The following is a 17,269-nucleotide window of genomic DNA, read 5'->3' as shown; positions in this document are numbered from 1 at the left end:
GAAGGTGGAAGAGACGTTATATCAATTAGAAAAATACTAGAGAAAGCAGCCGAGGTTTTCTTAAAAAGGCAAAAAAGTTTCTAAGACGTGAACAAATTTTAAAGGTAATAGTAAATAAATTTGGGGCAGTAGTAAAAAATATGCCTCTCATCAGCTGAATATCTGAAATACTCACCCACAAACGATTTTAAAATTTCTAAGCAAGCAGTGAAAACATGTGGTATATGGTATCTCAGCTTGTCTTTTTTTCTTTTTTTTCTTTTTTTTCTTTTTTTTAAAATCAGCAACAAAACGTTCAATCTCCATTACCCAGTTTTCAAGAGAGTTCTATTTTACACCTAACTTAACTCTATAACTTTGCAGGACAAAGTATTTATGTGATAAAATGCAAGCTAGCACATTACAGAAAGTTAATACACATCTGAAACTAGGATTTTAAGAAGCAAAACTCTACTTAGAATGGAGCTGTAAGATGAGGATTTCTTTTTTCGGGGAGGGTGGCTGGGGAGGGTTGTGCCTTTTTTTTTTTGGGGGGGGTTGTGGTTTTTCTTTTTTTTAAATTGGAGTATTGGTACACTTTTCCAAATATTAGAATGAAATACCACTTTGCAACAAAAATACCAATTTTAGTCATTATTATTTACCACTAAAAAACCCCACAAACCGACACTAAGGTGATTTTATTTTTGCTAGAAAAAAAAGTAGCAAAGATAAAAATTTAGCTTAATAGATTAGGGAAAAAAAAATACAGGTGCTATCCGATAGACTATAAAAATTTTGAAAAGTTCCAAATGTTTTCAGCTAGGCACAAAAATGCTGTTAATGATTAGCTGCATAACAGGAGATTTATCTCTGTCTTCCCCCCTCCCCACCTTTTTTTTTTTTTTGTGTGTGTGTGTGTGTGTGTGTTGCAAAGGCAACACAGCCATACTGCAGGTCTGTCTGTGCCATTCTTAGGCCACTTTCAGGCCGATTGAGAAAAGCTGGAAAGTAAACACAGGTGTTTTAAAACTGGAGCCGCTGTCATGGACAACCACAAACACCCTTAACTCTGATGTGGCAACGCCTCCTTCCCGCCCTCTCTTTTTTTAAAGCATTGCCCACAAAGAACATGTCAAATGTTTCACCTTTCACCACCTCAAAATAACTTAGAGCTTATAGCATTGTTTGGCAAATCTCAAGCAGAGAGATCATTTTTTCATTCCTTTTCAGATGTAGCCAACTCCAAATCAGTCACATAAAATAAAGAGCCATTCTATTTCTAATTATTTTTATTTTCAGTGTCCACTGAAATACCTGCAAGCACCATGTTTCAAGTTGAACATTTCCTTCCTCAAATGTAATTCAGACTCCTTTTTTTCATGATTCAGGTTCAACTAAAAAGACAGTGAGGGGATTTTGCAATAACTAAACAGGAGATTTAATCCAGTGGATAAATAAAAAAAAACATAACAAAAAAAAAAAAAAGCCACAAATCCCCCAAACTAGAAGAATAAACCTTCGGTTTTTGATTATTGTGCAAGAATACGTACAAAACCAAAAAAGTACTTGCTTGTAAATGAGCTGTTCCAGGAAACAGCATATCCTGTTTAACAGCCATGAAGTACTGACTAGTTACAGAAAAAGTATGGAAAGCAAAAGCAGAACAAATCCCCGGAAATTATGTAGTCACTCTTCACTTAGGCAGTTGATGTGCAGGGGGAAAAAACCAAAAGTAATCTACCAACAAAAGTGAAACAGCTGCTGACTTACAATTTAGTTCTGAAAAAATGGTAAACTAAAGAGAGATGGTTACACTTGGACTGAAACTAACAGCCCCAGCAACACTCCTCGCCTCAAAATGCAGAACTGGTACATAATCTAAATATCAAAATCTAGATCCAGCAAAAAATAATGAAATTTTCTTATTCAAAGTGGCACGACCCTCACATCTATACCAACAGTGAATGTATTGCAAATATACAACACTGCTGAAAAGATAACATGTCAAAATCAGGTCGTATTGTAAAGGATGATTTTTCCCGTCAGTCTCAGCCTTTAGATTCCAGAATGGTTTTCTTTTTGACATAGACGCTTACACACCCCGTTTCAAAAACCAGACACCAGACTTACTGTGTGTCCTGTGCTCCAACTTAAACAAACACAAACGACTTCATAAGATAGACAGCACTCATGCATACATTTATTTATGTTTGAACACAAGCGGGACTTTTCTTTTTTCCAGATTTTGTCCAGTGTGGTAAAGAGACAGTATTATTTATCAAAGGATGGGTCTGAACAGCCCTGAGCCTCCTCAACCCCTATTAACTTCACTGGACGTCCAAAATAGTTCACAATCTCATGAAACAAGGCCTCAAGAGACGACTTGCAAAATTGAACTCTACATAAAAATCAGTCATTGTTACTTCTTTTAGGCCATTTTATCTTGTCTTTGACAAAAATTATGAACTATATTGTATACTTTTATATTAAAAGTCTAACCAATAATACATACAAAGCTTTACTGAACATAGGCACGAGAACGCACAACTGTAATGAATGTAAAGCATCGAACTTCTGCCACCAGCCGGTGTCACTCATGGTGCTGTGCATTACCTAACAAACGCTTAAAGGAAATCACACACACAAGCGCACTTATCAACCTATGTAAGTTAATATTGCAATAAAAGTCATAAAGAGCAAGCATATTCACTGTTTTGCCTCATTTGTTGCTATTTCTGGCCTCTGCAATAAGCTCACAACTTGAAAATCATATACCATTGAGACTACTACACATAATGGACAAATTAGAACAATATTGTATATAAATTAGCCTGTTCATTGGTTTGCATTAGAAACACTTTTCTGTTAAAACAGGAAGGATTTATGCTTGGCTATAATACAAAGCAATAGAGTATAATCTGATCCATTAAAAAAAAAGTGCACTAGTACACTAATGGAGAAAACCATTAAACATTCTGATAGCAACAATTCAGAGACAGCTGAAGAAAAAGGAGAGAAAAGCTTGTTGAAATAACCCCATTTAAGTGCAAAAATTTCACCCCATACAAAGATGCAGCAATAACTGTTATTCACCTGCAGGTCCATCTGTGAAGTCTCAGAAAGTATGTTTTAATCTAACAAACTGAGTTAGGGGAACTTTATCAAACCACTAGCTACCATTAAACAGCAATGATTGATTTATTCCTCAGCACTACCGTGACCTCCTGGCCAAAAGCTAATTTCTCATTCCTCCAGTCTTTTGTATTCAAAGTTATTACGGTCACAAAGGGAGCTGATTTTTGAAGCAAGAAACTTGCATCCACATTTTGAGAGATAAGGGGTGCTTTCAGCTGCACCTAACTTCAAGAGAAGTTGTGGACACTCAGCTTTGGGCATTTATTATTTGATGCAACTCTGGAGAACAACTTGGTTTTTCCTATGTGTCTTAAAGAATTGTCAGGAGATATACAGTAAAACTGTAAAAAACACTAATAAGCTTTAAGTGTGAAAAATGAGTTTTACTCAATGAAACAAATTGGGAAGCTGATTTTACCTTTTAAGAAACGGGGAAAAATCCCCATAACAAACATACTGAAAACTAATCCCTAAAGTTTTACTCAGATGAATAATAGGTACTCACAGAAGTAGCTTCCCGTGTGAGGCTTACTGGATTAGGCCCCAGTTTGTGAAAATGTTGTTTCTGGACTCAGACCTGCTATTCTAAGTTTCAGGCTGGAACGAAGTTTTCAAAGTGGAGCTCTTGAGTCCTGAAGATAGGGGTCAGAAGGGAAAAAACGCAAGGGTGTGAAATACACTGTTGCTGCTACAACGTCAACCCTGCTTGGTAATTTTTCTCAAATTACCAAAGAAAGGAAATATGAAGTCTGATGTCAATTTCTTCAAACATACACACATCTCAGCAAGACTGCGAGTCTTTTTCTCCTGAAGAATAACTGAAAAAACAAAAATATGAGAAGCAGACATTCCTTTGTGAGGACAAAGTTAATAAAACATTTTATTTGGGAAGTAGACATGATACAATTGGAGTTTGAAGGTGCACTTAGCTCTGTTCTAATATTTTAAATTTGACAACACTTGTCAAAAGATGTTAAAAATTGTTTTGTGGTCCAACAAGTCACTGAGCAAGAATAATTTTTAAGCAGCTTTTCTTTTTGTTTCAGTTAAAATTAAAATCCATTCTGTGTAATCCTTGGAGTCAATCTGTAATTAAGGGGATTTGAAGAGAGACCACGCACTGCATTAATGATAAAATTTAATATCTGTTTTAATACTCTAACATAAGAAAAAAACCCTAAGCAACATACAAAAAAAGCAATCATCTCCCTATTTTGTGTGAATGCAGCATATATACACCATTACTATGTCTAGCAGCAATGCTGTATTTGATGTCAGCTTTTTGTTTATAGACCAAATGTTTCAGGATTTAGCATCTACAGAGCTTAAAACTGCATCTGCTTGAAAGTTGGCACCCAGATTTAATAGGCTAGATAAACAGATTTTATTTTATCTAGTTTGGAAAACGTGTGTTTTTGTTGTTACTGTTGTATAGCAATTCCAAAAGGAAGGAGCTATTAGCAGCATTTCCAAGGTTTCAGTCACTCTCCTCCCAGTCACTCAGCCACTCTCTCCTCCAACATCTAAGACAATTACAGCTCACCCGTAAGAAAAGGGAGCAGATAACCAATTAAAACCAATTCATTTTATGTGAGATCCTTAAATGCATAGAAGTCTAACACAATACTAAAAAAAAGGATAATGTTTGGTATGCTAAGTCTCTCCTTTAGACTATGTGCAAGGAAAAAGTTTGAAATCTATGGCTCTTCAAAATGCAGCTAGGTGACACCAACTAGTGTATTCAAACCATTTACTCAGTTGTTTAATAGTGGAGCAAACACAGTTCCATTTTTAAACTAAAAACGTGTACTAAATAGTTTCATCCTTTCAGAAGATGGGATGAAGGATTAAAGTAGCAGGGCAATGAGGTATTTTATGATTAGTTCATTTTTTTCCCTCAGTAAGATGCATGATTAAAGTAGATGTGCTCTTAATGAGGTTTTGGGTGGAAAGGTTTTGAAGGCATACAATGTTTTTCACTGAGAAAGGGTAATAGATTCTTTTAATAGACATCAAAGATTTTTTCCTGTGAAAACACCTTCTGGCCTGAGGCCTTCTGAAAGAACTAGCAAAGCATCGATATATTCTTACCAGATCTCGTTGTATCATGTAAGATACCTAGTTTATGAAAACAAATTTGAACAGAATTTCCTCTGATCTCTGAATCTTGTCATAACAGCCTAAATGCGTATATAACACCTTAAGGCTTCACAGATTTGGGACCTAGTCCCATTAAAATTTAAGTGTGTGTGGAACTCACAAGCTTCGAGATGAAAGCAAGAAAGGCTTCATTTCTTCTCAAAATTTAGAACCTATAACAGTAATTATTCATGGCAGCAGGACTGCTCCCCAACAGTCACTGCTACATATACACACAGAATCAGGCCTAATCTACAGGATTAGCTTCTGTGTTTGGAAGGCTGGTCTAAACGATCCTTCTAATGATAAAAATAGTTTAAATAGTACTGATTTTTTAAAAATAATTTCTCTCAGTCTTTCAAAATGTGTGGCCAAGATATTTGTAAAGAAAGAACTCTATGAGAAAGTAACACCACCACCATCTTAATAACCGCTCCAGTATAGCAGGTATTTCTTTAATAAACAAACGAGCATTTAAATAATGATCTTGACTGTGATCCATAAGGAAATGGCATATTTATGAAACTGTATAGAATCTGAATATGTCCAGTAAAACTGTGAAAGATGACATCTGTTCTTCAGTGGAGAATCAATTCTGGAGATGGAAAATCCAGTATCAACCAACACAGTTCAGAAAATTAAGTCCCAGAAGGTTTCTTTATATATTGAATCTAACTGCAAAATGACATTTGGGTCTCTGAGTTTAATTTTAAATTGCAAATTCAGCTGCTTAGCAGCTTAACACAACCACCAATACACATTAATACCATGTTCAGGCAATGTGATATACACTTATTTACTTTACACAACAGCATTTGTTACTTCAGCTTCCTATCCAAAGTTCAAAGACAGCTCTCTTCTAATTTCTCCTTTTCATTGCTTTTTTTTTCTTTGTAAAATACATTTACCTTACCAGTAAGGAAGGCTGAATTTTGGAAGTAACAACACAGCTGACAATTTTGGAGGCACAAGAAATTGAATTTTTAATTGCAAACATATTTTACAGGAGAAATCAGACCTTTTTTGAGAGTTTTCAGTGAATAATTTATATTTTTGTGCAAGTGCAATGAGCAATTTTGATTCAGCTACATGACAGAGCTATGCATGCAGTGTTTCTAAATATGAAGAAAAACCTAATATATGTTGATTCGAAGTCCTAACGCATTGATATACTTCTGCTGATGTGAAGCTTACTTTATACCTTTGAAGTCTTCAAATAATAAAAAACAAGGCTACGTATTTCATAAGCTAGAATTCTATCTGTGCTTGTGTTAATCATTAAAGATAATACTAATACTTTCTGAATAGGTGGTACACCAGTGTGCCTTGCACAGGTTTTTTATGGTTAAGGTCTGGCAACTCAGAATTACTGAATTATCAAATTTACTACTTGACCCCTAACGTATAGCTTACTACTCTAAAGCTTATTCCTAGAGAAAAGCCAAACTCCAGCTGCCAGTCCATAATCTCATGAGAAAAGCTGCGGAGATCTACTGGAAGGCAGGTGAGGAATATTTTACTTCATAAAGCCCATTTGCATAGAAGAAAAATAAAAAGATCAAAATAAATCCAAGTCCATTTGTTCCTCCTGCTCTTCAAGCATTCTCCTAATGACCTGTATACTGCCCGGGTAGAAACACACACCTGCTGCACACAAGGAGTGCATCTCTCCTCCTTAGCAACCTGAATATGTGAACAGCAGAGTCCACTTTTCCTTGACACCTCTGCATGGCCACACACATGGAAGTCAAATCAGGATTTCGCTCTTATTTACAGGGAAAAGAAAGGTCAAAAGCCTCTCAGTGATCTAGGAGCACAAGTGCCCTGATATCAAAAATGTGCCTCTGCACCAGACCAAATAAATAGATGCGAATTGAAAAGGACAGGCAAAATGAGTCCTGACTCCTCTGAGCAAATGATGGCTAAGCACTGAGCTGCACTTTCTGGACACGGGCTTGCTCTTTTGACTTCATCTCATTCTAAAACCTGAAGTTTCTCACCTGGGAACAGAATAGGAAAGACTTTCAGATTACAGTAAAAAGATAAATAAGAGCAAACATGTAGCACCTTGAGGCTTCTGAATCAAGGCTAGTTTGCAGCCTTACAACCGTACTAAGACCTAATGTTTCAGTGTCTTTAGCATCTGTCACCCTTCTACCATGAACCATACTTCATATGATCACTTGCATGCAAAATGCTAGGAAAGGGTTCTCCAATTCCTAACAGAAATTTGGATAAACTTAAACATACAAAGACCAAATATTCCTTTTTAGTAAATACCTAAAATTCTGAAATATTTTTATTGATCCTTTATCCTATCCCTGGTTTCCTCTGTCCAAGATCTAGAGTAGATTCTATCAATTCCGAGAGGCGTTTCAGATAAGGAGGTCATGGATGGGTCAGAGCAAGACCTTTGCTATTTAATGACCCTGTAAGCTCGCCTTTTGCACAAGAGCTTAGGTTACTACCTTTTATATGTTTTATTGTAGGACAAATAACTGACATGTCATCATGTACTCAGGCTCAAGATTTTGTTTACAGTTGCAGCTCAAACAAGAGAGGATAATTTTCCTATGCAGCAAAAAAAAATGAAAGGTGCACGGTAAGACACTGGAAAATGACTGAAAATTAAGATTTACCACATTTTCTGCATGTACAAATAGCAGATTTCATATGGAGAAAGAAACAAGATTTAGGAAATAAAAAATAATACATGTCACTCCTCCTCCTCTTCATTCATTAAATCTGATATCCTGTCTCCAGCAACATTTAATCCTTCGTACTTCTGAGAAAGGAAAAACTTAACTTGGCCAAATATTTTTGGTACTTCCTTTGTTTTATGATGTTACAATGCTGATAGATACTTTAAAAACTATGCCAGTGAAGTTGAGGGATATTATTAATAGATATTATAGATATTATTAATAGAAATTATAGATATTATTAATAGAAACTAATGCTAAGGGCTTCTATAAACATTGCAGAAAACAGATACAATTTTAGGTACAAAATAGCTTCAGATTTAGAATCTCTTGACTAAGTTCGGAAATATGTTTTACAGTATCAGCAACTGGCAAGTGAGGGAGGGAGCCCTAGTTTTCTCATAGTAAGTTTGACACAGTAGGGTTCATGATTGTTTTACAATTAGATTAACATATGCCCTTCATTCCCGATTCAGGTAATCCTGAAATGAAGCTCCATACTAGTGGAAGAGTAAAAGAATCTTTTTTTTTTGTAGCAGCAATAGGACACCTCTGCAGATGTTACAAAGGTTCATAGTAGCACTGCTATTGATGTGTTGTTGGGCAGAAGGAAGGAAAAATGAACCTATGACTGGGGTGATAAACTATACCATTGGAGATGGCAATGAAGCTTATAATTACAATTAAATAGCTTTTGTTTTTATAAGAACTCACCTTTCCATATAAGTAGCTTTTCTAACATGATTGTGGTTTCTACAGTACGTTTTGCTTACGTATCAGATTCTGTGATTCTAACTTAAAAGATGCTGATGAATTTCAGTGTATTTTAGAACACACCTATTTTGTATCACTGGTTTAAGGCATGGGTGTCACCTCTATGAAGATAAGCAGTGAAAGACCAGGTAGCAGACAGCTTTCTATCTGACCACCGGATGCCTGCATAGTTTGTTCCACCTTCTACAACTTCAGAACGTTTGTTTGTTTCAGGTTATGTATTTCTAGAATACATATATCTGAGATCTGCCCCAGGCCCATGAACTATTCCAGTTTTGAGGTCCTTTAACAGAGTTTAGACAAAAACCTAAAAATGCTGCGGAACACTTAGAAATGAAACAAAGCGTCCTTGAAACTGTAAGGCCAAGTGGCAGCGTCACTGAGCAAGGAAGGAACTTGCAGAAAGTCACCCAGATGGCTGTCAAACTGATCAACCACATAAAGGGGAATCTATCTTGTTAGAAGGAAAAACAGGTGCGTGAAAGTGCAAAGTATTTGTAAAATGCTAAGTTAACATATTATGTGCAAATGCACAACTAAAGAGTGGTTAAATGAAAAACATGGATGAGTGGGCCTTGTCAACATGAAGTTCATGGTCACAGAAGCCTATTACCATGAAAGAGATGATTCTTTGCATATCAAGGGTGAGTATGTGGAAGCAGCCTAGATGACTGTGAGAATGATAATTCAGATTTAGAATAACCTGAAACCAAAATATTGCATTCCAAGAACATGCTGTGTTTATCAGAAACAATACTTCTGCTGATCAGAAGTAGTAACACTCACTGACCTCATGGGAACACAATTTCCATCTATGAAATGGAAACCAAAAAAAAAAAAGACTCAGTCAAAAGGTTTGAATGACCACATCATCCCCAATGACAAAGGGATGTTTATAGTATATACAAACAGTTTGTTGATGTTTAAGATTGTCAAGAGTAATCTGGTGCCAAGAGAAATCTGAAGGCTGTCAAATAAAAAGCAACAGACCTCCAAGAAATTTTTAGTGGAGCAGGTGAAAGCTGACATCAAACATAAAGTGTGAATGAGTAATGAATTCCTTAATGCTTAGAACTGAATCAAAGTTCAATAAATATATCTGCTTTGATTAAGAGACATTCAGCATCTGTTAATAGGAGAGAAGGAAGACTTAACACTCCTCGGGCAAGGTGAACAAACTTTTAGCCAAAACGCTGTTTGCTCAGTCTATCAAGACACATCCAGTACCATTCTTGTGCAGATGTTTACGTGCAATATGAAGCATGCTAAAATTCCTTAAGACATACAGTGCTCTAGACAAGCATAATTAATTACACAGATACAACTGTTCTCAGGATCCTTTTTGGGACAAATGTTGTTTTGCCAATAAATGTTCATCTCATCTATCTCTCATCCGTCTATTACTTAGCTTTGAAACAAGTCTGAAAGACTTGAGGTCACAGTAAGTAAGACACACCACTGCTTAGTCTTCTTTCATTTGAACAGAGCCTAAGAAATCCTGAGTAGCTGCTGTGCAGAGAACACTGTACACACAGGGCTGCCATGCCAGACAGTGCTGTCAGTGAAAGGACAGCCTTACAGATACAGGAATGTGGCATGGCCAGCGCAACTGAGGAAGCAAAGACAAGATCTTGGGTACGCCTATTTGCTTCCTTCAATTTGAAAACAAATTGAATAAGCTACCAAAAATCCCTAGGAAAGCTTTGCACTCCCTGCAGGTACCAAGAGATCACATTTTCTTATGATCAGAGGAATAGTTGTATTTCAATAGGCTTGAACGAGTTCAAAATTCTGGCCTGCAGGGATGCCCCAGTGAACCAAGAACAGCACAAACGTCCCTGCCACCTATCTACACAGCCACTTAACAACATCACAAGCTGACCACTGAAAATTGTGCAAGTACTAACATTACCAAACATCATTTCTCTTCAACTCCCAGGTAGATGTTTCATATAAATCAGATTTATCAGACTCTGGAAGCCTGTGCTTCTAAAGGTACTCTGGACAACTTCACTTTCAGTGAAGGACAAGTGTCTCATAATTTATTTCTCATGTTTTCCGCCAGGGGAAAACATTGTTATATTTGCTTATGGCACATATAAGCAATTATATTAATTTTCAACTCCCTAAACAAATTAAGATATTCTTGGTCAATGAATACAGATGCCTTATCAGTACTAAAATGTTAATTACCAGATGGGAGGACACTGTCACTAAGAACGTAGTTGTTGTTCGTGAACAACTTTTCTGTCAGCCTGGATGGCTACAAAAAACAATTAACAAAACTGACCATGGAAAATGATACTAGTAGATCAAATTTCTGAACTTAGCTTTTTGACTCATGGTCAAATACATGTGCTACATTTGTTCACTTCCTGCCTACAGGGATGCACGTAAGCAAACTGTTACACTCCTAAACGTATGACAGCAGATGAAGGAGAAATGTCTGGCTGAGGATCTCTGGATCTGAACTGGCCAGAGGACCAGGATATGACATCTGGCTCAAAGCAGCAATTGGGTCCAAGGAAACTTCAAATGACTGCTTTAAAGATCACTCAACCAGTGCTCACATTTTTTCCACTGGGATTGAGGGGGAATGTTGGTCATTGTAGGAGTATATGAGTTATTTTCTCCCTCTCCATACATATAGATAACTGGCTTACACTGATATCCTCTGAGGTATACAGTACTATTTAATAACACCAGCCGTAAAGTTCATGTTTCTAGCATGGATAAGAGCTGAATAGACTTGGGTCTAACCTTAGTTAGACCACCCTTTAAGACCTTGTGATTAAGTGGTTTTGGGTGCAGCACAAGCAAAAGCTCTGTTCGCTGCAGTTAAGACTGCAGCTGTATCTACTCTGTATCTACTCTGATAAAGTGTTTAGGAAGCAGCAACTGAAGAAAAATGTTTGTGCATTCTTATCCACATCCAGATTGTCAGCAGCATATTCCAAGTTTTATTAGGTCTTTTATTTCTACCTCCACCATGTACTTAAAAAGCAATTTAACCATTTAAACTTCAGCAAACTTCCACTCTAAAAATTAATAGTGATCTCGTGTGCTTTATAACAAGTTTTACTGACATGGTAGCAAACTTGTCTCTCACATTGCCCAGGCATTTAAATGAGGACACATACTCTTTTAGGGTAGCTACTGGAGAATGAAATGAACTCATCGTGGCTTTCTACAACGTGAACTGGACAACTCTTGTGAAAGCAGAAGAGAAGCGGTGCCCTTCTTGGAGAAGAAACTGAACTACAGGAACGGCTCTTGCACTAAGTTAGAGATTGCAGCTTACTTTGATAAATCCTCTAGTATTTTATCCTCATGTAAGTTATTGGAAGAATAGCACGAAGAACCTTTCAGGATTAGTTGTAACAACACGTTATTTGCTGGAGATAACATCCAAGAAGCCTGTTAACTATTCCCATTGCTCCTGAAACGCTGCTGTAGTTTCAGAAAAATACAGATCATAAGTAAATGAAAGGACACAGTGTATCTCCTCACACTGAGCAGCAGATCTGCAATTTAATCCTCCTCCCATTCTATTTCCAATATGAAACTGGCATCCCAGTCCCCAACATACCTACAAATTAATTTGCAAATGTGATAGCAGTCCCTTTTATAGGTAGCAGTATGGGATGTCCAAAGTGGAAAGCATGATTGCTTAGGGTTAACTCCAGAGCGAGCTCTCAAGCTGAGCTTTCATAGGTTAATGTTCTGTTAGATACAGAGGGAACAGTGCATACTGGCCAGAGAAATTCATAGCAAAATGTGAGAGAAATGGGTGGATTGTCCAACGTATGAATATTGCTGAATTGCTTCACTAAAAAAACACCCAACCACTCTGAATTAAACACAGTATTTTAAAGCACCTTTTACCAAACAACATCACCATACCAACAAAGTAGATCAATAGCAAGTCTTAAACTCTTTGCAGAGTAATGTCTAGTTACGCTGTAGCTAGAAATTGGAGAAAGATGCAACACCCACTTCACCAGGGGATAACATGGCTCCTGAACTGTTAGCTATAAAACGTTGGTAATCAGGAGCCAGTTTCTATCACTCACACAGCACTGCAGTTAGCAACAGTACAACAGTCGAAACAGCTGAAGTTGGCAGAGTGGTATTCTGGATGTGGCTGGGCCTTACTTACGTTCTAGGTTTCCAATAAATCAACCTGATCTCTGTTGCCTCATGTAAAACGATTATAAAGTACTGAAAGTCTTTTCTCTAAGAGTTTTCTAGGATGCAATGAATAACTATAATAAAATGTAAAAACTGTATGGTGAACTGGAATTTTAATAGAAGAGATGACACTGGAATTTTCAGTTTCCCACTTCTGATTCAGGCAAGTTTCCCTGGATTACAGAGCATTTCAAAAGCATGTGGCTCTGTCAGAAATGAATCAGAGACTTCAAAGGCATAAACCAGCTCTAAACTCATTAAAATGAAGCTCTGAAACTTCAGCTCTAAACATAAAAACATTGTTAGAATTAGTTTTTGCAGATAAGGGCCAGGGCCACAGTTACAATCTACTGAAAGAAGTACTTTATTCCATAGTCAATATTATACGCCTAAATAGCATGAATACTCCATGCTTTTCAATAGTAGCACACATTTTAAACTTCATGTTAAAGCTTTTCTTATTTTTTTTTAGCTCTTATGACATCAGATTCTCCTGGGATTGTGCTTTTCATGGATGATACATTGACTAGTCAGCTGGATTTGTTTTTGTGGTTGGCATTGTCAAGCAGATACGGAAAAATGGTTTCTACTGTAAGAATCTGGAAATTCTGGGAATCAAGACAGAGCTCAATACAATTTATGACAGGCATCAGAGATTACTTAGATTAAGTCTTCTAGAGTGGCTTTGCCACAGGCATCGTCACTGGAACAATTACCAAACTTATATGCATGGTGGATTCCCTGCCTTTGACACAATTCTTATGTGCCAGCAGAAAGCAGACGACATCAGCTACAATTGCTTTACGACACTACTGTAGATGAATTTCTGACAGCTTGTTCAGGTCACTTTCTTGCCTCTGACTCTAAATTTATTATGTTCTTAATAAAACCAAGGAAGCATGTAGCATGAATTCTACAGAAAATCACAACTAAAAAGACTGATTAGTCAGAAAAACATAACAAAACAAGCAGGTCATAACCAAAGATTAACATCTTAACAGCTCTGAAGGCGATTAATAACCTTTACAAGCTCTAATGACATCATACTTGGATGCAGTAAACTCACTCAATCACTAAAGGGCACCTGATTTGTCCATCATCATGAAACAGCCTTCCTCTCCGTTTTGGGAGTTTGGCTTGGAAGTAAAATTAGTATGTCCCTCTGGTCTTTAAAGCAGATTAATAGCTGCTTTAAGAAGAATGTACCACCTAATTAAAAATTAGAAAGTAAATCAGGCCTGTGGAAAAAAAAAGCCATCTCTTCCTATGTTTCATTCAAATCCAGTTAAACATTTTCCATGAATTTTCATATTATTTGTTTCACAAAACTTACTTCCTATTCTCCTTCAACTGAGTAAAGAGGACATTCACACTGGCAAAATCTTTATTTTTCTTTAGAAAAATGTATTTCTTAAAATTCTGCATTTCAAAACTACACACTACAAAGCTAACAACATTAAAATGATCCACAACAATACTGGAATACTAATGAAAAAATAGCAATTCTTCAACTTTTCTATGTTTAATTGAATCAGCTATTTCAGTCTATTGTGGGAATACATTTATCAGAATCAGTAGAGACTAAATGTTAATTATGAAGGCCAAGCACAAATGAATAATCTTACGTATAGACCCTGACACATTAGAACTGTAAAGCACTCTGCAGATCTTATTTTATGAAAATGTACTAAGAGCACAAATGTATAGGCCCTTAGGAAGCAATTATCCCTAAAAGATTTAGCTATAATTCAATCTGAATTATTATAAGAGATTTTAAAAAAATGGTTTCACAAAGTGGTGGATTATTTTGCTTTAACTATGGAAATAGGGGCCCACATGCTTCTCTGAATGACCTGCGTGCAGTTGTGGGCATTGCCTGGAGGGAAGATTTTAAATTGGCCTTTTCATTCAATTAATTCAATCCCCTATGACCAGTAAGAATATTACAAAAATTAGGAGTACCAGTTTGGCATTGTGCAACTGAATGGCCCGCATCACTATAAGGAATGTTATATGCAATAGATATATTAAATGCAGAAATTTGACATCACATACTACTAATATGTATGACAGAGATTAGTTAAGAAGAGCTACCTTACCAAAGATGTGCAGATGTTATATTGCACAATAAGATGAAATGGCACAGTATAGGTCTACACAGAGTGCCTTATGTGTCATATGTTTGATTTGTCACATGATCCGCAGGTGTGCTATGGGACCTAAAAGTGTAAAAAGAAAAGTATGCAAGAGTGCTTACATCATCTTTGTGATTTCCAGATCCTGGATCTGGCCAATTTACTGCCACCACACCTCTCCCACAGTTACAATCTGTTGCTCTGCTGCTTTGCCTCACTCAGGAGTCTATGGGCTGCTACTGCCTCGGAGAAGGGTGGCGGTAGCCTGTGAGCTAATATAACTAAAAGTAAACCTGAAAGCTTGCAGCTTATCTTACCAATTAGACCATACCATCAGCAGAATGAAATAGGCTTCTTGTGGATTGGTCTTACACTTCTTTCCTTCTGAGCAACTCAGTACTGTGAGATGATTTTACGAAGTAAGAAAGAAACGATACCCACTGGTTTTTGTTGTTAAATGTACTTCAGGACCCCATAGAGGTAGCGATCCCATCTTTTATCACAAACTTTTACACCATCCTTAATCTAGATGATCCCAGTTACTGTATTTTTATCCAGTTAAGATCGCACGTATGCTTACACCACACCTGAAGTTTACACTTCAATTAATACCTGAAGAAAATCTAAAGCATGTCAAACTCCTCAGCTGCCACCTGTCACCAGAATACATCTTTTGCCAAACTGAATCAGGCAACAGTAATTAAGTTTGTGAGAGTAGGTAAAATTAAAGATTTTTTAAAAAAACCAAAACCAAAAAACCCCTCAACTTTCTTAACAGAAACTGTTCTTGATAGACACAGAAGGAATATCTGGACTCCTTCTGCAGGACAGGTGTTTACATCTGAATTAATAGCACATAGCACAGTTCCCACTTTGCACATGGAGGTGATTAAAGTAAATGTAGATCTCTGAATCATGGTGAAAGAAGAACAGTTGTGTTGATATTTAACCCTGCACCACAGAGACAAGTGGCCTGTCCTATTTCTCTGAAAATGGCCAGATGACCAGAGGATGATCTGCAGTGGAGAGGAGACAGGAGGGGATTCTTGGGTCTGTATATGCACTCTGCCTGTAGCACTCAAGATAGCTGCTGAGCGCATATAAGAGGCAGGAGACAGCAGCTAAGAACAAAAGGGTTTCACACGGGAGGTGGGTGCCAAGACCCCACAGCATGTTACCTGTCAGGGGGCTCCAGCTGGATATTTCTGCAGCTGGTAGCTCTGCCGCTGACAGCAGCAGGAGCGCCCCGGTTAGCCGTAGCCAGGCCCAGAGCACCGGTCAAACCCACTTCTAAAGGAGTCGGTGACATGACTTTCATCCCTACCAGCCAGTCCATATTTTCTAGGCTGTAGCTACACTAAAAAGGGGTGATAAGCTTTTCACTTACATGGGTGCTTAGGTCAGGATGACTGTTCATATGCTGGAGATCAAAGCTACCTACTATTGTGAATATTTCACAGGGGTGTTTTAAAGTTTTCAAGGTCAAGAATTCAACTTGACCCATCAGCCTTTTAAAAAGTACTCTCATGGACCTGTCCTCACTGTAGGCAATGGTAATGTGAACTGAGAGATACTCTAGAGAGATACAGTACTAAAAAAAGTTCAACTTTACCAAAAATTGAAAAGCATTCCTTTTTTCCTCCCCAGACCGTCATCTCTAAAAGACTACAACCAATTAACCTCTAAAACTTTGAAAAATCAAAAAATGCCTGTGACAGCCAGAAATTAAATTCTTTAAAGATTAGGTGCTGGGAGAGCAATATCAGGCTTAGAATGAAATCCTAGTAACATTATGAACTATTAAGTCACTTCTCGCTCTGAAAATATAATTATTCTGTAAGCATTATGCCAGGCAATATTAAATGTAAAAAGTATAGTTTCAATAAAAACATTTCTGTTTTCTAACAGAAAGACTCAGTGCATAATGTTTCCACTGACACCAAAAAAACCAGTCAGCGTGCAATTAATGAAAAACAATGCTATGCTCAATAAGTAGCATGCTTGGCAAGCACTAACTTTTAGTGGTACCAGATTCAAAACAATACTATTATTGTGGTCAGAAACAGCCCATAATGCTTACCGTCTCTATTTGTAGTCATCTGAGGATGGACTTATTTCAGTATTGCACACCTGATTTTGTAATATTCACCACAGATTCTAAAGGCAGTTATAAACCCATGGAACATACAGCATTTGTGTGGCACACAGCCT

The 17,269-nt window shown here is 37.1% G+C and overlaps 1 protein-coding gene across 16 annotated transcripts in view; it reads right to left on the bottom strand.

Moving 5' to 3' along the window:
* MIPOL1 (mirror-image polydactyly 1) overlaps positions 1 to 17,269 on the bottom strand; it is a 201,633-nt gene that overhangs the window by 84,655 nt on the left and 99,709 nt on the right. The gene's annotated exons all lie outside the window — the stretch shown is intronic.

This window comes from Phalacrocorax aristotelis, chromosome 9 (genome assembly GCF_949628215.1).
Source record: "Phalacrocorax aristotelis chromosome 9, bGulAri2.1, whole genome shotgun sequence".
NCBI lineage: Eukaryota > Metazoa > Chordata > Aves > Suliformes > Phalacrocoracidae > Phalacrocorax > Phalacrocorax aristotelis.
The sequence above is the reverse complement of the archived record's forward strand: the minus strand, read 5'-3'. Positions and strand labels throughout refer to the sequence as shown.